Source organism: Stegodyphus dumicola, chromosome 8, assembly GCF_044657685.1.
Source record: "Stegodyphus dumicola isolate Sdum_Otavi_A_Nest chromosome 8, ASM4465768v1".
Lineage (NCBI taxonomy): Eukaryota > Metazoa > Arthropoda > Arachnida > Araneae > Eresidae > Stegodyphus > Stegodyphus dumicola.
The window spans coordinates 163,677,351-163,704,546 of NC_140775.1; the positions used below are offsets into that span (position 1 = coordinate 163,677,351).

At 31.4% G+C, this 27,196-nt stretch overlaps 1 protein-coding gene and 1 long non-coding RNA gene across 4 annotated transcripts in view; one reads left to right on the forward strand and one right to left on the reverse strand.

The window, feature by feature from the left end:
* Positions 1-2,627, reverse strand: part of LOC118185529 (serine proteinase stubble-like) — a 55,625-nt gene extending 52,998 nt beyond the window's left edge. The window contains exon 1 of one of the 3 annotated variants that reach the window (XM_035355409.2): positions 2,500-2,627. The gene's annotated coding sequence lies outside the window, so the exon portion shown is untranslated. Of the gene's footprint in view, positions 1-2,255; positions 2,422-2,499 lie in introns of those variants that run through there. The other 2 variants (XM_035355401.2, XM_035355414.2) reach the window with 2 other exon arrangements.
* Positions 2,570-27,196, forward strand: part of LOC118185550 (uncharacterized) — a 29,238-nt gene continuing 4,611 nt past the window's right edge. The window contains exon 1 of the long non-coding RNA XR_004757614.2: positions 2,570-2,695. This is a non-coding gene — a long non-coding RNA (uncharacterized LOC118185550). The remainder of the gene's footprint in view (positions 2,696-27,196) is intronic.

Consider the following 27,196-nt stretch of genomic DNA (forward strand, 5'->3'; position numbering starts at 1 on the left):
TCAAAAAAAAAAAAAAAAATAAATAAATAAAAAAAAAATAAAATAAAATACATTAAAATATTTGGGACAGAAGCTTCGTGGAGCTCAGAGTAACTAATATTTAAGTCAGTACGTAGAAATTTCTTAAATGTGTAGTCGTTGATCAGTTGTTTCATTGATTATGACATCTGCTTTAGCAAGGCTGCTTTCTTTGATAACAAAGGAAAAAGTGGCACGAATTTCCTTTTAACAAAAACTCTTAACCGGAGATGGGATGAACCACCAGTACTCCGCTGTCTTGATCGACGAGTCTCTGATGGGCTCTTAACATTAAAACGTTAAAATACGTAAATACGTAAAATGCGTTAACTATTATTTTGAAAGAGATTCATTAAGAAAGAATTTCATTACTAAGCTTGGCATGAATTAAATTCATCGAAGAACAAAGTCAAGAAAACCTCCATCATACTTTAGTTTTCGAAAGTAGCTACGCAGTTACTTCGTATGCTTTAAATCTAAAGAGATTCAGTGTCAAGATAGAATTCATTAGCTTACGTTCAAACCACACTAAGGCTATCTGCCTAAGGCAAGGAATGCCTTCATGGTTCATTAGTTTTTAAGAGAAAGTAGTTTGTATTCTTATTACACATGGAGAGAAATTACCTTGGCTCAGCTATTTTATAAGTTTGATAGCTGGCGAACATGATTCTGTGTTAGGTTTGGTTATTTGAACATAGTATACAATGCATACAAGAGTTATCTACCTAGGAGTGAGAACGCGTTTATGGGGGGGCTTTCTAAGAAATGGCTATATCCGTGCTATACATAGGGGAAATAATTAAACCCAATCATGCTGCCAACACGTTCGCCAGCGATCTAAACCACTTAGCAAGGGTGATGCAACTCTGCATTAATTTTTGATATGTTATTCTCTAAGCTTCATTTTAATACCTGAAGTAAAAATCTTTTATTAAGAGTAAATTTATCTTAAAACTAAACACTGCAAAAAATGAAAATTTTGTGACTAGCAATTTTAGTGCTCTTATATATGCCAATTGTTTTCGTGTATCTCGTACGTATAACACCGGTTGTACTTGGTAAGAGTTTGAATAAATTATAGTTTTTCTTGGCAGCGCCACAATTCGAAACTTTTTCTACAATTTGTTTTAAGCAAACTGAAAAATTCTTAATAAAATCCTGACTTGTACATGTCTTATATATTCTCCAGTTAAACACAAGAACTGAATTACAAGCAAAGTTTCGCCAAACAAATCATAATTAAAGACTTATTTTCCAAACTCAATCACATAAGAATGTAAAAAAAAATTTAGTTTTTATAGTTGTAACAGATACTTAAGTAGATTGTATTTACCTCGGTAGTAACATTAAAATTCGAATTTAATGAAAGACGTGAAATAACTTTTTCGAAGTTTACTTCATGCGCACTTGAAATTTAATATTTGAAAACTTGTCACTAATACTGATAAGGAAATCTTAAAACGGTAAAGAATAATTTATTTTCAAAAATAAAATTATTATGTTTATTTAAAACTAAGGAGGATAAACTATTGCCCTTGGAAGTAAATTTAAGAGAAGGTAATAATTAAATTCTGCATTACATTTGCCATAAAAACACTATTCTAGATATATATTTATAGCTACAGGAAACTAGAGTTTAATATTTATAGTCCTCAAGCCTTCAGTTTTTGTTTCATTTTGGTTATTTTCTGATGCTTTAAGGTTTAAAGCATGTACCAACAAGCAAAAAACAGACGATATAATTCCAGTGCACATTTGGTACAAATTTTAAGTATGAATTAAAATTACGATCAATTCACAGCAGAGACAACAAAATTGGGATTGAATAAAATAGTATTTATAAATCCAAACTTGAGGTTTATGCCGTAAAAATAACATTTTCTACAACACCATTTACATTAAAACTTTATAAAATTTTCAATAAACTTCTGCAAAATTACTTGCAGATGTTCACAAGGAAAATTTCTGTACAGCAATTAATTTCAATTTTTCAAAATATCACAAATTAATGTGTTTACAATGTCAATACAGTTATTCAGAAAAAAAAAAAAAAAATACTTTAAATTTTATAATTCTCTGTTTGACAAACTGGTGTGGAACAAACATCTAGAATTAAAACTGTATTGTGAAATTTCTTCATGAATAGAATAAAACTCATTACAATGTTGCAAAGCCAATAATCGCTTAACCTTCTTGTAATCTCTACAAAAACAGCTTAATAATTGTACATCACTTACCTTGAAATGCAATAAGGAAAAGTGAAAGGAACAATAGATTATCCGTTTTGTAAAAACTTCCTCCACAAAAAGTACTTTAAGGCGCACTTTACCTTTTCCCGGCAGCGTCTGAAACTGCCATGGAAGCGTGCTATCACCTAGCCATCGAACGGTGAAATAAAACACGCAAAAGAACAGGAAGTGTGAGGGGACGAGGGAGAAATGAAGTGGAAGAAAAAAAAAGTCACTTTCTAATGTAACTCACCGTGATAGCCGACCTACAAATTCGATGCAGGAGTGAAAGAATGAATCGGCTTCTACCTCACCAGCAGAGACTAATGATAACAACACTTCTGCCTTCTTAACTGCAGAAAATCTTCCCAGGGTGTTATTTGGTCATATTAGTAAACTCAGATGGATCGTTTTACCTACCTAATTTCTTCTATTGGTGGAATTCTTGAGTACGATTTCGATTATTTTAAAATTTATTATTTTTTATGAGACAATATTGAGAGTTACTGAATTTTGTTGCTTCGGAATTATTTCTTTGGATTTGCATATTCTCCGCTACGAAAATGTTACAGTATGCCGCCGTATATTGCACTATATTTCCTATAATTTAGTAGATAATTTACAAGTTAATTTTTTGTCATCCTAATTATAAAAGCAAATGGTGCATTAAATGCAAAAAATTCAAATTCCTTGCAAATAATCTTGGAATAATATTTCGAATATTAACACATAGTTAAAAAATTAAATTAAATAATTGGCATAACCAAATACCTCGTGATTACGTCATCCCAAACATCAAATGCTTATGAATAATTATAATCCTATAAGATAATTGCTGTTTATTTTCCGCAGCAAAAATAAGCTGAAAAACATATATCTTGAGAGTCAACTTTTGTTTGGTTTTGAGATTATTATTCCATGTTACTTATTAGCTTATTATTATCATTATTGTTAATGTTTATTCTGAGGTTACTATTGCTTTTAATTTAATTTATTTTTTTAAATGAATTTATTGTGACTAGTCAATTTACGTTTACTTCTCAATTTTCATTTGCTTTTTATTATTATTGCTAAACTTGTATTTATTCTAAAATTATTATTGGCTATTGTTTGTTACCTGTTTAATAATATTATTCAGCTTATGTTTATTTTCAATTTTTTTTTTCATTTTAGCTTAATTATTATTATTACTTTCTAAAACTAAATATAACTTGATTCAAATAGTTCCCATTTTTATCTAAACCTAAGAATTACTGGAGGTTTATTTTCACATGAAATTATACGAAAGAAGAAATGCTATTTTTCAGGACGCCTAAGATATTGAAAGCTTGTTAGACGGGTTTCAAATGATTACTCTGTGTCTATGTATATAATATTAGGAACATATATTTTGAAATAGATTATATTAGTTTACTGCAGTAAACAAAAGGGGCTATGCACTTCAAATCTTTTATTAATTTTTAGCCCAAAGTTGCTATTGGCCCAGAAGAGCTATTAATTTCGTACTGGCATTTTTCGTTGGTTCACTATAAATGGCATTTCCTTTTTAAAATTGTTGCCACCAAATATTACAGCCCTGCATTACATTTAAAGAAATTAAATAATGAAGAATCAGCACATATGTGAAAAGAACCTAGAGCCATCAAATTTTCAATAACGTCCGTTTCTACCCGAATATGGTCATCTGAGAAGCCAACATTTTGGAATTTGTTTTATTATTTATTTCGTATTTTGTAAAATTTTAACGAATTTTTGATTAACAAATTCAACGATTTCAAAGCGAGCAATGTCAATGCTGTACGGTAAAAAAAATATTTTTATTCCCAGCGCATGAGACTCTGTACCATAAAGATATGGCCTTTTTAAATTATTTTGTGATATTGCTGTTGAATTGAATTTTATGGTTTAAAAGTGCGAAAACCATGATATTGAATAAATAATGGTAACACAAAACGTTAATAAAATTCACCTTTGTGCGTAATGTAAAATCTGACAGCTTTCCCATTTTTTATTAATCCTTTTATTTAATTTTACTATATATCTGTTGCATATAAAACATGGGAGTATGAAAATGAACTGGAGCCACATTTATGTTTAAAGAAGTTCATGTAGAACATTTCAGTAAACAGTATCTCCTTTTTCTGACTGTATGTAACATTTTATGTATGTATTTTGTATGTAACATTTTATCTCTGAATTTCCTTGAAGTCAAGTTCTGCCGATTAATGGGTATTTTTGGGAGCAGCAAACATGAGAAACTGAGTACTTCTTGCTGGAAATCACACCATGGATTTCCAATTTGATAGCTGAATATGCTAACAAATACACCCTATGGCTATGGAAGGAAGGATGAAATACATGGAAGGAATGCACAAATGTATTTTAAAATTTAAATTTAAGGTTAAGTTGGTAGGAAAACTTTGCACTCTGCTCAGTCATGCTTACTGACCATTTTCGAAGCTGCGGCATGAATAAATATTGTTAGAAATAATCATTATAATATTATACGTTATACTGGCAATAAAGAAGCAAGCAGATAAATGATATTCTTTTGCTCAATGATGTTATTTTTCTTTATACCTCTAGCATGGCTAATGATCTCAATGAGCTATCATTAATTTGAAGTTCGCATTCCTTTGCTGTACAGATGAAGGATATTATATAGTTGCGAAAATAATCAAAAAATGACTATTGCCTCTGCATCGTCTATTTACCTCAGAATAGTCGGTTTTGTCCCATGCTCACCACTACCGAATGGCAGAGCGCCCGGTAGGTACTTTCTGGGGTCTGTAACAGGCGAGCAAAGGACATTACAAATGTGTAGTTGCATTTCCATTGCTACAGGATAGAGTTGCTAAAATGAATTATAAATCTTAATTACCCCAGATATACGTAACAAACTGCCTTCTGAACAACGCTATCTGATTCGTGTATATTCTAATAATTTTTAGGGTAACGGCACAGGATTTATTTGACACTTTTCCTGCTCATGTAACTCAGCGGGGTGTAGATTGGAAAAAGGAATTGAAATTTGACCCTAGCGAAGCTCTAGCTATATTAGCAAGCTGATTGGAGTGATATTATTAAACAAAATGAATAATCTTATAGCTAAACTCCTTCATTGTGGTCATCACATCTAATCAGTACTTTCAAGAAAATCTAGACATCATAAGAAAATAATGGGTACTATTCGGTTTGAGGGCCGTAAAAATCGCCAAACTATTGTTGATGCCAATGCTGCCAAAAATAATTGCGGCAAACCTAATAATTGCGGCAAGAAAAGGAAGTATAGTAGTAAATAATTATCTAAGATTGATGTTAATTTCATATAATACTTTTTTATTTATATAAAGGTTAATTTCATATAATACTTTTTTATTATTATAATTTATATGAAAAACGCTAAACATGACTGAATGGAAGCATAAGAGTAAATAACTATTTCAGATCATTATTATGATTTATATAAAAATTGCTAAACATAACTGAATGGATGCCTGCATCGCTATTTCTCTACCGACCTATCGCTAAAGCATAATTTAATCTCGTTGGTTGTTCAAACGTAATTTTCTATAATGAATGATTCCTTTTCTTTGAAAATATTCAGAATCGAAATTCAGAAGTGCAGAATCGCTCACTTATTTGTTTGCCGCTTTTTACAAGGGTCAAAACAATTGGATTTTTGTCAATTTTATTTTACTTTTTAAATGAAAATAGGTCGATGTGTACATAGATAAAGTGAAAGGGGTGTGCAGTGCCATTTTTGTGCAATTCTGAGATTTTTTTTAAAAGTGAAAATAGGTCGATATGCATATGGATACCGAGTATGTGCAATTAATTCTTAAAAACGCGTCAAGCAGTGAATGATTCTGCACTTTAGCCAAAATTCTGTTGCCGACTCTTCATCATGGGCAATTCCCAAATTGTTAAATCCATAGGATATCAAAAAAGGATTTAAAAATTAAACTAGTATTTCAATGGCGTCTTAAGAAATATAAAACTATATAAACTTACGCAATCTGAAACCAGCGCGTACGCTAGATTTGGCGCGCTGTTAAATGGGCGCGTTTGCTAGATTTAGCGCTTTTGCGCATACATATTCGCTGCAATTTTTTTACAGCCCTCAAAACAGAAGAGTACCAAATAATGCTTTAAAAAGTCGCTAAGGCCATTTTCTTCGGAAAACAAAGACGTCAAAAATAAGTAGAAAATATTTTATAAGAACTAGGCAATGCGTATAAACATCTCACACCTCCTTTTCTAGATTAAAATGAAACATCTTATATTCTCAAAAAAAAAAAAAAATTCTTACATATAGTGGCTCCCAAAAATGCTCGTACGCTTACGAGTTTAAGTGAAATATTGCTATATTAATTAGTAAAAATTAATATTTGAGAATGAGAATTTTTTAATAATATCTATACATTTTTCTTGTCAAAACTACATAAATTACTTTATGAACAGAGTAAAACGTTTTTAGGAAAATCAAAAAAATGTAACAGAAAAATTACCTCAGAAAAGTCTTCGTACGCTTTAAAGAAATCTATACATATTAATAAATATTATAATATTTATTTCAATTAATATCTTATAGGACATCCTGCAGCATTTATGACAAATTTCAAACGTCTGGTCACATAGAGTTCACCAGTTTTTCTTAAAAATTATTTGCATGAATGTTCCTCCATTCTTCCATCATTCCTGTTGTTAGTTCGTTTTTATGTTGTGTCTTTGACTTAAAATCTAGTTCTCTCCAAATACGTTCTATCGGGTTTTAAGCTACTGACTGGGGTGGTGCTTTTAGAACTTTTGAACAATTATAAGTACACCAAAGGCGAACGTTGAGGGCCATGTGCTTAGGATCGTTACCCTGTTAAAAAATAAAATTGTTTCCAATACCCAGATTTTGGGTGAATAAAGTTATTATTTAAAATATTTAAATAAAGAATCTCGTTACAATAACGGGTCCCGTTCACTGAACCTGCGTCGAAGATGTGAAGGTCTGTACGACTGCCAAGCATGATGCCTCCCCAAACGAGAACACCGCCACCTCCATACCTGTCCCTTTCAATGATGTTCGAGGGATGATTGCGGCTTCCACGCTCTCTCCAGATGAGTATGCGATGAGAATCGTTACTCAGACTGAATCTGCTCTCATCTGTAAAGAGTACTCGTCCCCATTCATTGTCTCTGCAATTCAGGTGTTCCCGGCACCACAGAGAACGCCTTCTCTAAAAATGCTAAATTTGCATTCATCTGCAAATAAAACATGGTTTTAATGCGCTTCGGGCTTATTTAACGCTGATTTTTCAAAAGAAAAAATAATCTTTCTATTTTTGTACTTAAAAAAACTTTTCTTAGAGCAGAGAGCCTATGTAATCCAGCTGATCGGAGTACTCGTCGAACAGTTTCAGGTGAAATTGAAGTAGAAAAATATTCAGTAAATTCTGTAGAAATCTTTAACGCACTCAAAGGTGAAGTTTCCACAAATCTTTTAACAACAAATTTCTGATCACTTTGAGTTAACTTTGCCGGAAGACCTCTTCTTACTTTATTTTTTTTTCTTTCAAACGTTTTATCATATATTCACCGTAGAATGGGAGAAATTTACTAATATAGCCCGGATTGAATTTCCACTCTTACGATGAAACATTATAAATTATTTAATGTTCTTTATCCTTTCCTTATGATTACGACTAATTTTTAGATATTAAATAAATGAAGTAAGCTAGCTTAAACATCTCCAAAATGCAAAAATAAAAAAAAAGTGGCGGACGATAATTTTATTTATGAAATTTTACGAAACTGTTTCGGTGTTACGATCTATGCCTCCTTACATTTTGAATTTTAGAAAAAGAAAATAATTCTATATTAAAAAAGAAACATTTGGTTTTATTCAAAATCGCATGGAGATCACATGAAAAATATTAGGCTGTATATTCGAATTCAATTCCGGACTACAGCGCTTTTTCTACAAATTCTTAAAGTGTACGAACACTTTTAGGAGCCACTGCATTTATGTAAAATAAGATAAAACTTTTTAATTTTTCTTTCACTCTCTAATAATAATAATTTTGAATTTAGTGACAAATTCTGGAAGAGACCATTAGTATTTAATTTTCTGGAAAATTCCTGAAACTGAACAAAGTGAATATAAATCTTTCGAGCATGCTTTAGGATTCGTACTTTATGCACAAGACAAAACAAGAGCTTTAAAATGTTTGGTTTGGTTTGGTTTATTAGATTACGGTAAAGCACTCGAGGCCTATCTGCCTTAAGGGAGGGATGCCTTCGGGGAGGACTGTTTAAGGGAAACTGGCTCGTATACACGTTACACATGGGAAAACCGCGAAAACACCCATTCAGCCAACCCGTTCGCAGGATTCGAACCTCGGACCGAACTACCAGTATTCAGTGACATTACCGCACGGCCGCTAGTGGGCTCAAAGCTTTAAAATGAAACTTAAACTTACGCAAAACGGTGTGGGTGTAAACAATTCTCTTTCTTTTACTCTGAAATATTTTGACGAAAATGAATGGGTGTTAAATGCTACTGTTGTCAGTTTTATACAGATATTGTCTGTCGTTTTACAATCCAAGACATAGATCCGGGCACAATAAAAATAGGGAACTGTCCAGGTCAGTGTAGGATTTTTGGTAACCCCTTAGGGGCATCAAGTTACGTTTTTAAAACTTTTAATATTTATCGAAAAATGCTTTGGACTTTCCTTGAAAACATCAGTTAGCATAATAATTCAATATTTTTAAAATTTTTATTTCTGTTTAAATGTTTCCTTAATATAATTTGTTTTTCTGAACTCCCATCCGTTTTTAAAAATTTGCATCTTTCAGCTATTTTATATTGCTGCGTTTAGCGTAATTACGGATTCAGTAGACTGTAAATCACTTACTATCGTTATCATTCTCTTTTCTTGTAATTTTCTTCCTAAGCTCCATACTTTCGCATTACAAAATGAATTGCATGCAAGAGGAAGGAGGTTAATGGGTTTTATGGAGAGATATCTGAAAAAAACTAAAACAACATGCATTTAAAGGAATTATACGTTTGATGGGTTTTTACGTTGTTCGTTCTACTTTTTTTTTAAAATTATTTCAGGACTTGCATATTAAGATAGTTTCAAATGATAATTTCGTTTAATATTTAAATCAGAGGTTACCAAATTTTAAAGGCGGGCAATGATGTTAAGGGGTCGAATGGAAGTCGATGGCGCAATAATTTATTGACATAATCAATACTCCATTGATTAAAAAATGATTAATAAAATTGTGAATTAATATGAATCTCTGTATCCCATTGTAAGGGGAAAATCACGCAAATCTATATAAGGGAAAATACAGAAAAATAATTTAATATATTTTTAAATAAGTAAATTGTTTTAAGGGGTGTTGGAACTCCAAAATCTTCAAAAAATTCTGATTTCGGATTTTTGCGTTTTCAAATTCTCTACGCTTTTACCTTTCTAAAAATACCATTCTTTAATCTCTATGAAAATTAGAACTGTAAAAAAATCTAGTTTTAATATGTCATCGGCTGCTGGGATCAATGAGGATTTTTACATAAAAATGCGTTTTTCTCCAAACGTGATTTTTTTACACTGGATGTACCTTTTCTCAGGAACTACTGCTCACAGGTATCTAAACTTTTTATAGCTTATTTATTAGGTTTCCTAATATTTACTGAAATGAGCTTTTTGTGATAAACTTAGAATAAAATTTTTTTTTATTTTTTTCTGTGAGAAAAGTGCTAAATTTTACTATGCCTAACAAAATATTCTGTAAATTACTCTAAAATTTAAAATGTTTCAAAAGCTCATTTCAGTATAATTAGATAGGTATACTTTAATTACACAAAAAAATTTCAAGCGTGTATCTACAGCAGGTTTTGAGAAAAGGTACATCGAAAATGGCCAATTTAACATTGTCGGTATAGGGGTTTCTGATACTCCTTAATTATATAAATCTTTTTTGCAAGACCTGAAATATAAAACAATAAAATGGAGAAACACAAGAAAATATGGTGACAAGTTCTTATCAAATAGCAATTAGAATTTGTAATTTTGTCTCTGGAAACTTGTCCTTTCATTTGTAAAATTAAAAAAAATAATAGAAAAAATAATGAAGCTTTAGTGTAATGAACCATTTCATTTTCAAAGCTTTTGCTGTTATTCTTAGTCTAAATGTTATTTAATTTTTTCCTGCACAATTATTTGTATTATGATTATGTTATATATCGTATATTATAAAGAAAAATGTAAGAGTTCGATAAAAAAAGCGTTCGCTTGAAAGCAGTCGATGAGATAAAGTGTTGGAAACCCTTAATTTAAATAAAAAATGCCTCAGTAAATAAACTAGAAATAAAAACTGAGTTTTAATGAATTTTGCAGCCTTATTTTCGCTAATGTTTTTTTCTACCTGTGACAGTTATTAAAGTTTAGAGTTTTAATTAACATAAGAGTTTAACAACCGTATTTGCCAGCATATAAGACACCAGGTTTTAGGAACAATATTTAATAATAGTAAGCCTCCGAGTCTTTAACGAATCGAAGAGTCGAACTCTTGAAACATTCTAAGTTAAGGTTTACATGGAAATGAGAATGGAAGAATTCAAAAGTAGAGAATGAATACAACTTTAAAGTTGCATTAATATTTTGAGACTTGTCGACGGAATTAAACAAAATTAAATAGTAAATATATAATACTATATAAAGATTAAACGACGGGTTTATTACTTTATTGCTTCATTTTACAACAAAACACAAATTACTGGAGGGGTTAAAGAAAGAAGGATCAGTGTAATATTCTTAAATTTCCAGGATCAGCTGCAGAAGTTCAAATGGACTTCTGTATTTAAAGCTTCGAAACTACTCCTGAAAATTTATGAATACTGCACTATTCTTGTTGCTTTAACTCCTACAGTAACCGTTATTCGGCGTGTTGTTTTAACTCAGACACAAATCAAATTTTGTGCAACAATAAGCAGTAATAAATCAACTCATGAAATTAATCAAGATCTTCACTGTATACAATGTTTCGAGTAAAACCATTGTTGAATATTAATAAACATCGATCAGCTGAGTGCGTCCACGCCACATGCATTGTTTTCTTTTCTAATGTAAGGTAGCTTAATTACATAATGATTATAAATAAATTTAGAAATGTTTTGTCTAAAACACTTCTGCATCAAATAGAAAACATAAGTTCTCGTTGCTGAATATAATTATCTAGCTTAATAGCACAATGATTATAAACAAATTTAGCGAATTTTTGACTAATACAATTCTGCATCAAAGAAAAAACGTAAGATAGACTACATATGGTAGACCAAACGTCAGGAATTATTGTAAAGAGTATATTATAATCTCTACCTGTAATAAAAGAAAGAGTCTGTGTGTCTTTCGTTCGTACTACGCGTAAGCTAATAGACCCAGGGCTACGAAATTTGGTAGATAAGTGCATCTAGTCGAGAGCCAATGCACCTCGAAGGGATTTTTTTCAAAATTCGAATCAGATTTTTTTAAAAATCTTTTTTGATGAAATCGCATCACTTTGAATAGTTTCATTCTTTCAGAAATATGTTTTTGGCAACAGTTCTTCATTCAGTGCTTTGTATATTGGACTGCTGACAGTTGAAAATCAGCACTGTTGCCACTTGGAAAAATGAGGGCGATAATTCTGTGCATTTTTTTAATTTTAATGTTACTCTTGGATACTGGATGTTTGTTGAGAGAAGGCAACGGGAAGTTGTTGAATTTATTTATTAGGATACTTAATATTTGTATTAAGGGTTATTGCTTATTTCATTGTAATTTTTTATATGTAATACATTTTTATTAAAATTTGTGTCTTTATTTTATTTTTATTTATTTTTTGATATTGTTCTGTAGAGTAAAATTCTGTTGCAGTTTTTAAATTTAATGTTTGGTGTTCCCTTCAGGCATTTTTTCTGTACATTTAAAAACCAGACGAAGGCTGGCCGCGTAGCTGCTAGTTTAAAATAATTTATTTATAAGTGTTAAATGTGGAGGTATTATTAATGGGTTTTGGCACCACAACCAGTAACTCTGAACAACTTAAAACATTCAACAGCATGTTGAAACACAACCCGCCGCATTTTAGCAAATCAACACAAGCAAGTCTCATTCAAGAAAAACCCCCTTTTCATTACAACATTTATGCAAGCTTTACAAACAGTTCACCCTGTTTTGATTTCTTTCAATTAGGCTTTGTTTCTTCAAATGCTTGCTCAATCCAAAATGCTATGCAAATTTTACGGCAAGTATTATATGTTAAAGTTAAGTGGAAATCATAAATGTTGATTTTGAGTAGAATTCTGGGTACTGGTATTGCGGCTTGCTGCCAACTAATGGTCGATTAGTTAAGATTAGCTGAACAGACGTAGTTCGACCCTGGTCCGAACCCAGTAAACGGGCTAGCTGCATGGCTGGTTTTGTGGTTTTTCGAATGTGCAGAGTAGATAAGAGGCAGTTTTCCTTAGAAAGGCATCCCTTCTTGTAGGCAGGTAGCCTGCGTCATATTCAAATAACCTGGCTGCTAACCTACAGTGGGTACAAAAAGTATTTGCACACATACATTTTTCTTCACAATTCATAAGAAAATGAATTAAGAAATACAAAAATTGGCATTTAAAACATAGAATAAGCTTATTCATTTAAATTGATTACAAAAAATATAATAATATTAATAAAAAAATATTTTTGCAACAATATTAAAATATCTTATGTCAAAAAAGTATTTGCACACTCAACTCAACTCTAGCAAATTTGAGTTTTTATGCTATTATTTGACAGTCATCCCGCAGTAAATAACATACGTAAGGCGACTATAAAAGGAGGTGTTATAGAAACGTTATCAGTTGATTGTCGTTTTCAAATTGTAATGGCAACTAAGAAAACTAAATTGCCGATTTCGTTGCGAGAAAAAATTGTTTCTCTACGTGAAAATAGCCTAAGTTATCGAAAAATAGGTAAAAAAGTAAATGTTTGCTTCTCTACTGTTCGGTATGTTATAAAACGTTATAAAGAAAGAGGATTTACATCAAATAATTTGCGTTCTGGATACTCAAAGAAACTTTCACGGCGAATGAAGTGAAAACTCATAAGAGAAGCATCGAAAAATCCATTTATTAGTGCAATTACTTTAGCCAATGATGTCGCTTCAACATCTGGAGTTCAAATCTGTGTCCAAAGTTTTCGAAATGTCCTGCACGATGCACACATTTATGGGAGATCTCCAAGGAAAAAACCTCTCATAACTAAACGAAATAGATTGAAGAGACTTGAATTCGCTAAGGACTATATCAATAAGCCAATCGATTTCTGGAAAAATGTCATATTCACCGACGAGAGTAAGTTCAATATCTTTAAATCAGATGGCAGGAAATTAGTTTGGAGAAAACCTTGTACTGTTTTTCATACCAAAAATATGTTACCTACAGTTAAACAGGGAGGAGGTTCTGTTATGATTTGGGGGAGCATGGCTAGCAAAGGAGTTGGTAATTTGTGTTTCATTGATGGGAATATGACAGCTCAAACCTATATTGATGTGTTACGAGATAATTTGCCACAAAGTGCAATAAAATTGGGTATCAGTAATTCGTAATATTTTCAGCAAGACTATGATCCCAAGCACACTGCCGGTATAACACGTATGTGGTTGCTTTATAATGTAACCAGAAAACATGCCACTCCACCACAATCACCAGACTTAAATCCTTTGAAATATTTATGAACTTCTTTGGATTTAAAAATGAGAAAAAGGAAGATTTCAAACAAATCTGCCCTTATTGAAGAGTGATAGAATACTGACCCTACTGTTACAGAAAATTTAATTAAATCAATGCCAGCAAGATTACAAGCAGTAATAGATGCTAAAGGAATGCATACTAAATATTATTTATTTGAAATTTGCTTATATATTTTATTTCTTTTGTATTCATGCAGGTGTGCAAATACTTTTTTGATACGAAATATTTTAATTTTTGCTACAAAAAAGCATTGTTATTTATATTATTGTAATTTTTCTGTTTGTTTTGGATGATTAAACTTATTCTGATTTGGCAATACCAATTTATTTATTTCTTAATGCTTCTTTTTATGAATTGCAAACAAAAATGTAGGTGTGCAAATACTTTTTCTACCCACTGTAGCTGCTAATTGTTAAAGAGCCCCTCATCTGAATAAAAGATGAAAGCTTGACGTTGGTTACCGCTAGTTTAAATGATTAAGTTACTTTTGTTTCTTGTCCAACCAACTCAGCGTTGAAACTTTGCATAGAGTGGTAACCCAGCAGACAGATTGTACATTAAACAGCGAGTCGCTACCGATCAAGAAGTTGAATTGCTTATTTTGTGTTATTCTTAGTTCTAATCCCATAAATTAATGACGGCTAAAGTTTTATGTTAATATAATCTTTTGAGTAGTATTTTTCTGTAAATTGTAATTGTAAGTTGTAAGAGAGACGGTAACTCGTCAGACATTTGAGGTAACGTTTAAAGGTTAAGTAATCCTTAGGTACAACATAAGTTCAGATGAATAGATAAACAATTCCAGATATTAATCATTTTAGTGTAAATCACTTCTAATCTGCAGCAAAAGCGAGTAATAATTACTCAAATTTCAAATTGAAAACTCAATTTTCAACATTATGCATATTTATAATTAAGATGTTTAGAGCAACGTCTAAGGCAGGACTGCACCAACCTGGAACACAATGCAGTCACGTGTCTGTGAAGTAATTGACTCACGGTTTCAGTGCTGCGATGTTATATGGGACTGGCCTAGCCCATCTGAAAGCTTCGACAAAAATCCCTCCTTGGATTTCGAAAATGCATTTTCTGAAAAGTTCTAAAATATCGCTGTTGGCAAGAAATCGCTAAATGCTGGAAACTTAGTGACAAAAAAACTCTCGCCAAGATACAGTAAGGTGGTTCATTGTTTATATTACGGACTTTAAATGAGCTATTTTATAATTCAAACGTTGAGCAATTCAGAACTATAAGATCTTCAGCGTAATATAAGTAATAAACACTTACAAGAAAAATAAAGTCAAAAAATTTGATTAAGCAAAAATATACAATAAAATTTTTACACAAAATGTGCTAAATAAATAAATAAGTAAAGTGCATAACACTATGAAAAACAAAAAATATAAAAACAAAACACGTAAAAAAATGCAATAAAATTAATCCAAATATTTACATCAATTTTCAGTTTGTATACGTTAAACCAGTTTTAATAAAATATTTTTTTTTGTCCATTTTCTTAGTTGCCATCTTTAAATCTATTTCTAGAATTGCACAACTGATTCAGAAATTCTTTTTTTAAATTTAAATGACAAAATTTAATTCCATCAAACACAAATTAACATTGCGAGTAAATTTTTAACTCTCCTAATTCATTATTTAGAACTTCCCGCATTTCATTTGTGTTACATGTTTCTCTCTAAGCCCTGTATAAGAAAAACGCATAAAATATATTGTAGAGTCATTAGGTTATTTTTGATGCGAGAGACGTGAAAAAAGAGCAATGCGCTTGCCGGGACTCGAACCTGAACCTCTCGAATATGCGTCGAGTGTACTAACCATTGCACCATGAAGACATGCTAGAAGGAGGGAGAAATACCTTATAAAAGGCGACTGGGAATTAGGGGATCCAATCGCCATATCCTGGTGGTGAAGAATTGTTATCCACCACCTTTTCGTTGACGTCACTGTAGAGACATTGTGTTATTTTTGATGCAGGAGACTTGAAAAATAAGCAATAACATCTCCGGGACTCGAACCTGGACCTCTCGAATACGCACCGAGCGTGCTAACCTTTACACCACAGAGGCATGCTAGACGGAGGGAGAGATACCTTATAGTATAAGCTTTGATGGCAAAAAGAGTATGAGCCAATGAGAGAGCAAGGCAAGGTATGAAGAGAGTAAAAGAGTATGAAAGAGTATGAAGAGTAAAAGAGTATGAAGAGTAAAAGAGTACGAAGCAATATGAGCTTTGAAAGTAGCGTCCATGATTTTCAGAAAGAATTCATATTGAAAGACGCCATATTTGAATGAATGAGTGAACTTCGTGGTTAAAAGAAAGAAGTAAATTAAACAAAAGTTTAAATAACATTTCGTTAGCAAAATTCAAACATTAATGCCCGAAACCAATTTTACATATTTAACAATTACTGAAAATAGTAAACAAATGACAAGAAATTTTAAGGAAATAATGGGAAGGTTTAAAAAAACATATGATTTTTATTCTTATTTATGCAAGCATTTAAAATTTTGAAGCATAAGAAGAATAAAATATGAAAGTGAGCCTAATTGAAAAGATCAAAATTCATATCTCCATTAAACTCTAATTCACTGAAACTAGTTTTTACAAGAACTTCCGGAATGCATTTGAACTGGTTTGCATACATTTCTTAAACTGGTAACTGGAGCTACTTTTTGTTTTCTTTTTTCAGCTCAATTACTTAGACAACAAACAAATAATCCAGTAATTTTTGTTAGGCTTTTACGTTCTTAAATCGAGTTATTTTGAACATAAATTAAGTTTTTATTTCTTACAAGTTTTTTTGTCTTAAATCTGCTCATTTTATTCAGTCTTTGCATTTAAGCTGTGCTATTAATTCTTTCAAATACATTATTGTAATTCTAAATTAATCTGATAAGCATTTGAGCTAAAACGGTTTACGCTGGTTTGATTGCTTGGATAAAAGCGAATTAAGACTATCGTTAATTTTGTGATCATTTAAATAATTTTTATTAATCTGTACTATTTGACATTTGTACGGATTTATACTCTACCCAATTTGCAATATTTAAAATTATAATTAGTCCAAAGAGGCATTGTCCCTGAAGGACTATTGTTTTCGTTTTGCGAATTTGCATTGAATCACTATAAATGTCCATTTCACTTTTCAAACTGTTGCCACCAAATGTTAGGGCCCTGTATAATGTTTGAAAAAATTAAATTATGAAAAATCTGCATAAATGTATGTATATTCCTCGCATTGTGATAAAACAACGGTACATAGAGCCATCGAATTTTGAATGACGTAATCCTCCTACGAATATGGGAATGTGGAAGACCAAATTTGAAATTTGGAATTTGTTTTATGATCGATTTCATATTTTGTAAAACTTTAACGAATCTTTAGCAAACTTTAAAGAATTTGAATTTAACGAATTACCGAACGAACAAAATTTATCTTTTTTAGACAACGCCTTGTTTATCCGCCCCGAGTTAATCGAGTGTTAATTGTGTATACTGTTGAGAAGTGCCCAGCAGGTACGCGATGATGTAGCTTCCCCGCAAAGCAGGCGAACTTTGGGTTGCCAGAAAGTGGCACGGAAAGGCAGATTTGCCAAATTTGTCGAGAAATCGTTAATTTGGGTATATTTGGCAACAAAATTGGCGTCGTGTCACAGACGGAGCGAGAACATTCTAGAACGCGATTTTAGTGGTTTTCTCGGAAATATCCTCGAAGGTAGGTTAAAGCTATATATTTACTCTGCCTTGTACGGGAAGAATAGTGTAATGTCTTGAGTTCAGAGATTAGCTTGAGAGATCAGAGATCGATCGTGTCGGGAGCTGTACTTTTGTGCTTTGCCGAGAAGCTGTCTTCACCCTTATAGCCTGAAGACTGTGTTCCTGATTGTTTCAGGGTGTTTTTCGTAGTTTTTCAACGAGTGTAAACGTGTCTTTGGAATTTTTCTGCGTAATAGTGTCTACCGGCGAATAAATTGTGTTTTGATTCTTCATCAAGTATTGTCTTTAATTACTCCAAACGCAAGAATACTTAGAACGCAACAATACAAATGAATCTTTCATCACTGTAAGCTTAGCTTTTGATCAATTTTGAGACTTTTTAATTAATCTATAAAATATAATTTTTTTTTTTTTTTTTTTTTTTTTTTTTTTTTTTAAGTTTAAAAAGTCGAATTTTTTTTAAAGCTGAAAACTAGTATCTCTTCTTACGTTTTGGTTCGATTCAGAAATCCGATCTCATCATCATTTAAAATCACGGTACTGCTGATAACGAAAGATTAAATCTAATAATTTAAGGAACTATCACTGTTAGCCAACAGTAGGATAACTAAAATATCATATGTATTTGAAAAACTGCCAAAATTCAAAAATTGCGGTTCAAAATTAAGAGTGGAAGCTGTAGTTGGATGATTACTTTTTTATTTATTTTACAGCATAAATGTTCAAAGCTTGATATGATTAATTTGACTATTGAACAAGGATCTAGGAAATAAGTTTAGTATTGAATGAAAATAAATTTTACATTGAATTTCAAGAAACAGATTCTAATTATAGAGTGTGCTGTCATCGTATATATGTATTCTGAAAAAATTTTTAAATATTGTGTCAATAGAAGCCGATTAAATATTTGTTTTAATATTTCATTTAAATAAACAGAGAAACTAAATTTAATATAACTGTGTACAAAGTAGCTTTATGCTTAGACATATTTACTGTAATACATTACAAAAAAGCTTCTTTTATTACCTTTCATAACTCTGTTTTTAATTTCAACGTAAATATTAATTACATTAATACAAATGCAACTGTTCACATTTTTATTCTTAAAATTGTTACGTTGCACATACCATGCACGTGTTTTCGCAAATATTGTCGTTCCAATGAGAGAAAAAGTTAAGTTTTTAACTTTTCACACTGTTAAATCTTTAATTAATCTTCGAGATTTATTCAGTCTGTAAACTGAGATATTTTAAAGTAATGAAACCACTCTATTTAAATTTTTTAAGGTTTTATTCTTTAAAATTCATACAACGTTTGTAAAATAAAATACGTTTATCTTGTTATATACCATAACTTTATAAATTATTATATTTATAAATTTATAAATTATTATATTTATAAATTTATAAATAATATTTATAAATTATTTGAATAAATGTTATGAATACTTGCTACTTTTTTGTAATTTATAAACAAGATTCTAAAAGCACATGTACTGTAATTTTTTCGCATTTTATTATAAAATGCATAATGTTAAAACATGGCTTAAAATTGACATTGTATAACACAAATTATACTTTTTACATCCCGAATTTTTTAATCAAAATATTTTCGCCTTCTTTTTAAAAAATGTTTTTTCAATATTACCAACTTCTGGAGGTAGCTTTGTCTTACATACACCTCAAATAATGGGATATCTGACTGTAATTAACTTTATATTTCGAAGAGAAAACTTTTCACTTGGTATTCATAGCGTAGTAAGGAATAAAATTTGATGCAATGGGTATTTTTACTGTTATTTAAGCAATTACTTAAATAATAAGTTTTGCTTTTCACTTGGCGTTTTCAGCGTAGTAAGGAATAAAATTTGATGCAATTCGTATTTTTACTGTTATTTAAGCAATTACTTAAATAATAAGTTTTGAAGCTTTTATTAAACTTATATATTAACAGCAAATTAATTATAAAGCTTTTGCTAATAGCATGAAAAAAATTTAAGAAAATATTTTTTCCTATGTTTATATTATGCCGTGGTTTCTGCTATCATGATAAATTTGGTATATTAATTTATATTATATACAATAAATATGGTAATTAGGTATGCCATTTTGTTTGTTTGTTTTGTTATTTCTGTTATATTATTTAATGCCATATTTGTTAATTATATTATTAAGTTTATTATTTTATATATATGTTATCGGAAGATACGAAATGCCGGCATCCCATAGAATACCCGGGTATTTTGTAAAAAGCCTGGCGGTTTTACCAAAGTATAAAATATGAGAATTATTAAAAACTTTCGCTGAGTATTGTATAAAATACATAGGCATTCTGTAGAATGGCGAATTCTGTTTAGGCAAAGTTATAAAAAAGATCATGGTAGGGCTATTATTTAAAAGACGTACATTCCTCAAAAATGTAAATGTTATTTTGAAAACATAATGAAAGAATGTGATTAAGAATTTTTATTCAAAATGTGTAAAAATAAATAGAAGAAAAATTTATGGCTTTCTTATTAAAGAAAACAACGCATAAAAATGTGTAAAAACTGCCAAAATATAACACTAAAAGCTTTTAGATTTTATGTTACGCGCAAAAAGGCGTTTCATTTACGCACACATGCACATTTCGAGAGCATTTGGGCTAAACATATTTATAAAAAGCACGTTTTTAGAATTTCCGATAGAGAATCTCGTGAGCTGGAGGTAAAAATGATTTATTCCTCACAGTGTTGCCATTTCTCGTTGAGTCTATTAATAAAACATTCCTTAAAGATTTACAAAATAGGAAATAAATAATAAAATAAATTCGAAATTCCATGTTCGAGTTTTTAGGTCCCATATCCGGGTGAAGAACTACGTTATTCAAAATTTGGTGACTTAGGTACTTGTTTTTTTTCACAATGCGAGAAACATACATACAATCAGGCAGATTATTCATTATTAAATTTCTAGGGCGATAATATTTGGTAGCAAAAATCTGAAAAGGATATAACGCTTTTAGTGGTTCAATGCAAAATGCCATTTCAAGACTAATAGCCATTCTGTGCTAACGCCCTTTGGGCTAAATGTGTATGGAATTTTGGAATAAATGTATTAAATGAATGGATATGTGTAGATTATGTGTGAATGTATTAAATGTTTGGATATTACAAAAAATGGAATATGTATTTCATATTTTGCGTGCTTATCAGACATGCGAGTTTTTATCCTGTAGAATAAATGAAAATATATAAATATTGGGAAATGTATTAAATGTTATTCGTTTCACACACTGGCTTGCCAATTTTCCGTATTCTATGAAATCTCTATGTACTTTATAGAATGTCGGCTTTTATACATTTCCAGTAAAATATAAAATTTATATCCTTAAAATAAAGAAAATTTTATTGCTTAAACAAGGATTTTCAGCCCTAATGCTTTTTAAATCTAATTAAGTTCCAGCGTTTTTGTTTCCGCCGGAAAAGTCCTTGCGCGAAACAAATGTGCAAGACGGCATTGTCACGGACGATCAGTCATGACGTCACTTTGGTCGCTACATTTTCTCGCTCTACTTGTCCTTTTCGATACAATGGCATCTTAGCCTCGAAACATCGCTCTCTATCCTAATTGCGTGAAAGCACGTGGGCTGTCAGCTTAGGACGTTTAGTTTGTTTAGGATGCAAAATTAAAGAATTTTTATGTATGCGGTTCTTTATTTATGCTAGTTAGGGTTAACATCACAGGAATACCGTATGCTTTCGAATGTAAGATGAGAAGTAAGTTATTACTGCAAAAATTCAACAAAACTTAAAATCCTTTCTTAAAAAGTAATTTAAACTCGTTGTATAACTCCAGCTACGTGTAGCAAAAAGTTGGAAAAAATTGCTCGCCTAGCATGGATAGACTAATGAAATGAGCTGAAAATGAGTTCTCACCCAGTCGAAAAATCATCAGAATTATCAAAGAAGTAGTGTTATGAACGGAACTGAAGATAATGTTGGGATCTACGAAGGTAGATGACAACGATGTTAGCGTTGAAAGGATGGTGATGGCATTTACCCAGATTTGTCTGCGGCGTAAAAATACTATTCAGAATTTTTTTTAAATTCTGAATCTGGTTTCAACATTGAAAAATTTTATTAATGTATATCGGGTTAAGACACAATAACACGCCGAATAAATACTAATTCAGAAGTCAAACAACAAAAATCAGCGTTAATTTACAAAATTTTCACAGGACTAGTTTCGATGGTTTTACCGAACCATCATCTTCAGCTGCAAAACCGCAAATGCAAATCATTTGCGGTTTTGCAGCTGAAGATGATGGTTCGGTAAAACCATCGAAACTAGTCCTGTGAAAATTTTGTAAATTAACGCTGATTTTTGTTGTTTGACTTCTGAATTAGTATATCAGGTTGTAAGGTATTTTCTCCCTCTTTCCTGGTGCAACGGTAGCATACTCAGTGCGTATTTGAGAGGTCCAGGTTCCCGTCCTGCCGAGGACGTTGCACATTTTTCACATGTCCTACTTCAAAATAACCTGACTCTTCTGTGGCGCCCGAACTAAAAGGTGGTGCACAATAATTCGTCACCAGTAAGATTTGGCAATTGGGTCCTCTAATCCACAGTCGCCCTTTAAAAGAGGGAGCATATTATGTATTTTCTCCCTCCTTCCAGCATGCTTTCGTGGTGTAAGGGTAGCACACTCGGCACGTATTCGAGAGGTTCAGTTTCGATTCCCGGCAAGAGCACTGTACGATTTTCGTGAACCCCTGCTTAAAAATAACCTAACGACGCTACAAGATTTAAACAAAACTAAAATAATATTTTCCCAACCGTCTTTCAGAACTCGTATATAAGCTCATCTCCGAATTTAAGTAAAACTAAAGTTGCTAAAACATTTTCCTCAAAATTCTCGCTTGATACACGAAAATATATAATAATATTTTGCTAGGAAAGATTTTAGTGTGGTACTCAGCACCAACTTAAGAAATGGGCAGATTAGACACCGGCTTATAGGGCTTTCCTCCTTTAGTTCCCCTTGAATAAAAGAACAATAATATTGATTAGATCTTGAAATGGCATTGCAATCAAGTTTTCTAAAACTATTTATAAAAGCTTGAAGAAGCGCGAAAGTAAGATTTTAAGATATTGTAAAAAATCATAGTTGGTGGAAGAAAAAGAAAAAGAAACTGAATGTTTATAATTTTATTGTTTTATGAAATGTAATTTTTTTAAATTATTATTTACTAATATTGAAAAATATTGTTTAGTAATATTTAATGTGTTTCTTAAATAACATAATATGTTCATTTTTCTTAAAGTATTAATAATTGTAAATAATAGTCTTGTAAAATTTTAAATTCTGATTTATTAAACTTTTTGGTAGGTAAAGTTATAATAAAAAATAATTTATGAAGAGAACTGATAGAGCATAACTCCTCAAGAATCTCCGTAGTGTGTAATGCTTCAAGGCATAAAACGTCAAAAACAGAAATCTGCACTTGTTTACAACTTAGGAACTCAACTTTTACGGTTTATAATTTACAGGAAGGTAAAAGTTTCTGTACGCAAACTGAAAGTTAATTTTTTGTGTCGCTGACAAAAAGACACTGAAGTTGGTGCACCAATTGACTTAATTTATTGTTTCACTATGAGTTTCAAATGTAAACAAGTGGCGGCTTTATTAGGCCTTGCGTCATTTTGCATGTAAATTAATAAAAGCTATAAAAACTTTAAGTAGAACATAGGAACAACATAATACATAATAACTTTTAAAGCAAAAAATGCGCAATTGAACAACATGTAAGAATAAAAACCTGAGCTCATCGAGCCGGGTAACAAAATGGGAATATATATATATATATATATATATAATTTCGGTACAGCCGATTGCAAGGAAAAAGGGAGGTGCACAACTAGAGGTTATAGCAGTCCCATATTCAAAATTTCAACGTTTTACGGTTATTCATTTTTTGAGTTATGCTAGATACATACACACGTACGTACGTACAGACGCCAAGAAAAAAAAATATCTTTTAAATCTTTCTTAAAATCCGCTTCAGAAAAAAAAAACGTTATTTATTCTGTCCGTATAGATGTCACGCAAAACCATCTTTCAAATGGATTCGAGAGTGGTTAAAACTGATATTTTAGTTGAAATATGATGCCCGAGATTAGTAAAGTGGTAAATAAGTTCTCTAGGCATTTATTTGAGCTTGTGGTTAGGTGAAATCAGTTTTACTTTTTAATACATCATTTAATTTTTGAATATTTTACTGCGAGTATATAAGCTGTAAAGCTGATGTGTAAATGCTAATAATTGCTGCAAATATTTTAAAGCGAACTCTTTCTTAGAACGCTTAATCCACTCAAACTGATTATTGAGTGATATAGTTGATAGAAATGTCACCATTTTGTTCGAGCTCGAAAATTCAGAGGAGGCCAAAGGAATAATAATCTTCAATGACTCCATGGTTGCCGTTTAGGCACTTCAGCAGGGTGTTTTAAGACAGACATACGAAATACATAATGCTCTGGCCCACATCGGTCAGCTAAATAAACACTGTATAATGCTACAGATACCAGCCTACGTCGGCATGGACGGAAGTGAAGCCCTGGCCAAAGAAGCAACTAAATGAAGAATATCATCATCCTACCTCATTTATGAAATGAATTCTGTTGCTAAGGTTAGACCTTGGCAAGACTAAGAACTAGAACTTAGAACCCATCTTAACTGCATTAGAGGTAGGAAGTAAGTCTTTTCTTACCTCCATACTTGGCTGCAATGCGTCAAATTAGTGATTGCTCCCAGGAAGACCTCTATGAAGAAAATTATGACCTCTATGAAGAATGCCTCGAGATAGCTAAGACGGTCTGCACCGCCCATGGTACCATCTAACTGACTTCATGAGCACAACAACAAACGAAGAAGCCATTTTGTTTTGAATGAACAAATAAATTGTCTTTCGCTATATAGAGAGTAACATATTCCCTAAAATGTATAAAATTCAGATTTTTATTGTTGTTCATAGAAGCTTTACAATGAATTAGCTGCTGGGTGTTTATCGAATATTTTATAGAAGAAAATAGACTCGTTTAGGGCAAAGTAAAAATTTATATTCTATCCGAATTCATTATATATGACATTAGGAACACCTTTCTTAAGTTGCAAAAATTGTGCAAGTTATATAAAAGTTGTCAGTTAGGTACGTTATCACTCAAAATAAGTAAATATGCATCATTTACATCAAATAAGAAGTATTAAATCACGAAACAAACATATTCATTAAAAAAGTACTTATATTGCTTTTAAATCTGTCGGTTAATTACACGGTTTTTTTTAATTTGAAAATTACATATTTTATGTCTCATTGAATGGCAGCACTTCAATGCAGGGTAGTTTGTTCTAATAACATATAACGGACATGATAAATGAAAGATCTATAGCTTCGAAGAATGACAACCCTTGTCAAGCTGTTGAATGTTACCTGCCCTGCTATCGTGACTAATATAAAGAAATGTTTATAGAGTCATTAGGTTATACAAAGTGCAGGAACATGAAAACTGTGGAAGGCCCTTCTCGGGATTCGAACACCAGACCTCCAGATTGCTATAGTCCGACCCTCTCAAATGCAATCTTGGTTGGCATAATGCCAAAACACATAGACTCGTCCTAAACGGGCGTTATTACTTGCTGCAACATGAAAGTCTTCTCTTCCAGAAAGAGAGAATTTGTATGCTCGAGAGAAAGAAAGTCCCCATCCTTCCACCCTCTTTTGAGAATAATTCGGTACGAATGACGCATGCGTGTTTGTGCTCATGGTCGTGCATGAGGCGGCCGAACTATAGTCGAATATGCTATCCCGTTTATACGTTTATACGTTGATAAATGGGAGAACTAAGCTGCTAAATTTTCTAACAACAAAAACGGTCCAAAGCAGAAAATTTCGTTATGATAAAAAGGTGCCAACATTAGAGGAGTCGAATTATTTTATGGAATGAAGAACTGTTATTTTTAAAGTAAGCGTAAAATTAAATTTCATTAAATATAAAATTTTTAATGTTAATGGTTCTTAAAAGCGGAGATTTAAACCAATGCTTCTTTGTTTGTGCTTCTTATGGAAAAGAAAACTTAGATCGAAACTCCATAACTTGGTAACTATCCAAAATTTGGTTTTACATGCGGAGATTTTAACCAATGCTTCTTTGTTCGTGCTCCTTATTAAAAAAAAACGAAAGAATCTCCATAACTAGATCTCCATAACTTAGATCGAATCTCCATAACTTATCTCCATAACTTAGATCTTATCTCCATAACTTAGATCGAATCTCCATAACTTGGGAACTATCCGTATAAATATTATTTTTAAATCTTGGTATATCTAATTGTCACAACATTTCTTTTTAAAATGTTAAAAAGATTTGAGATTTATTTCATAGCAGTACTGATTGAATTCATAGAATTTTCAATTTCAGATTCACTTTTTATGACCTAAATTGGTTTTCATTTTTCGTATGCCATTCAAGATTCTGTTTCCTATGAGGTCTTATTTCATTAAGAGTTATTTGTTCTTCAGTGAACACGAGAACAGACCAACAGCTTGAGCAACTCTCACAACTTGAACTCTCTCCAGTTTATTGACGCTTGAAGTCTAAACTTTTGCCCCATTTTTGATTTTTAAAACTAACAATTTTTTATTGCTATCATATTTATGACTTTTTTCTTAATATCAAAGTCTGTAATTTCTTTTCGGGACAGAAAGCCACAATCCCTTTTCATATTTTGATTGCCCTTCCTGTTTTATAACCGCAAAATCGTTTAAAACGACGTCTTAAGTGAATTTTTCCGAACCTTGTGTACGATTATCTTACACAACTTTGGGGTGCCATGTTATTCTAATATCAACAAAGCAAGAGATGAAGCAGTGTACCTTTACTACGCTCTGTAATATAATGCTTCAAGGAATGATTGCAATTGAAATTTTAAAAATAAAAGTCTTTATTTTCTCAGTACGTGCTACATGAAAAGAAAGGAAAGAAATTCATGTATTATGCGACTACAGATAGCTAGAATTCTTGAAATATGCATATTTGTATAAGCGAGAAATAAGCACACACTCCAAACCAAAAACACGAAGCCGATGGGTTTGAGTTGCTATATCTTACTATGTTTATCTCACTTCGATATGCATTTATTAAATTCTCTTTCTTCCTTGTAAACCATGGATTATAAATCATGGGTATTTTAAACATATTAATTGATATTAAATGTATTTCATTTATAATACATCCATCAATAATTACGAATATTTGAAACAATATATGAAATAAAACATCTTTCTAATGCCATAAATTACGTATCCCCATGCAAAATCTTCACAGAGTTTGGTGTGTTATTTTTAGTAGTTCTTTTTTATTATACCGTGAAATTTATTTTAGGTAAC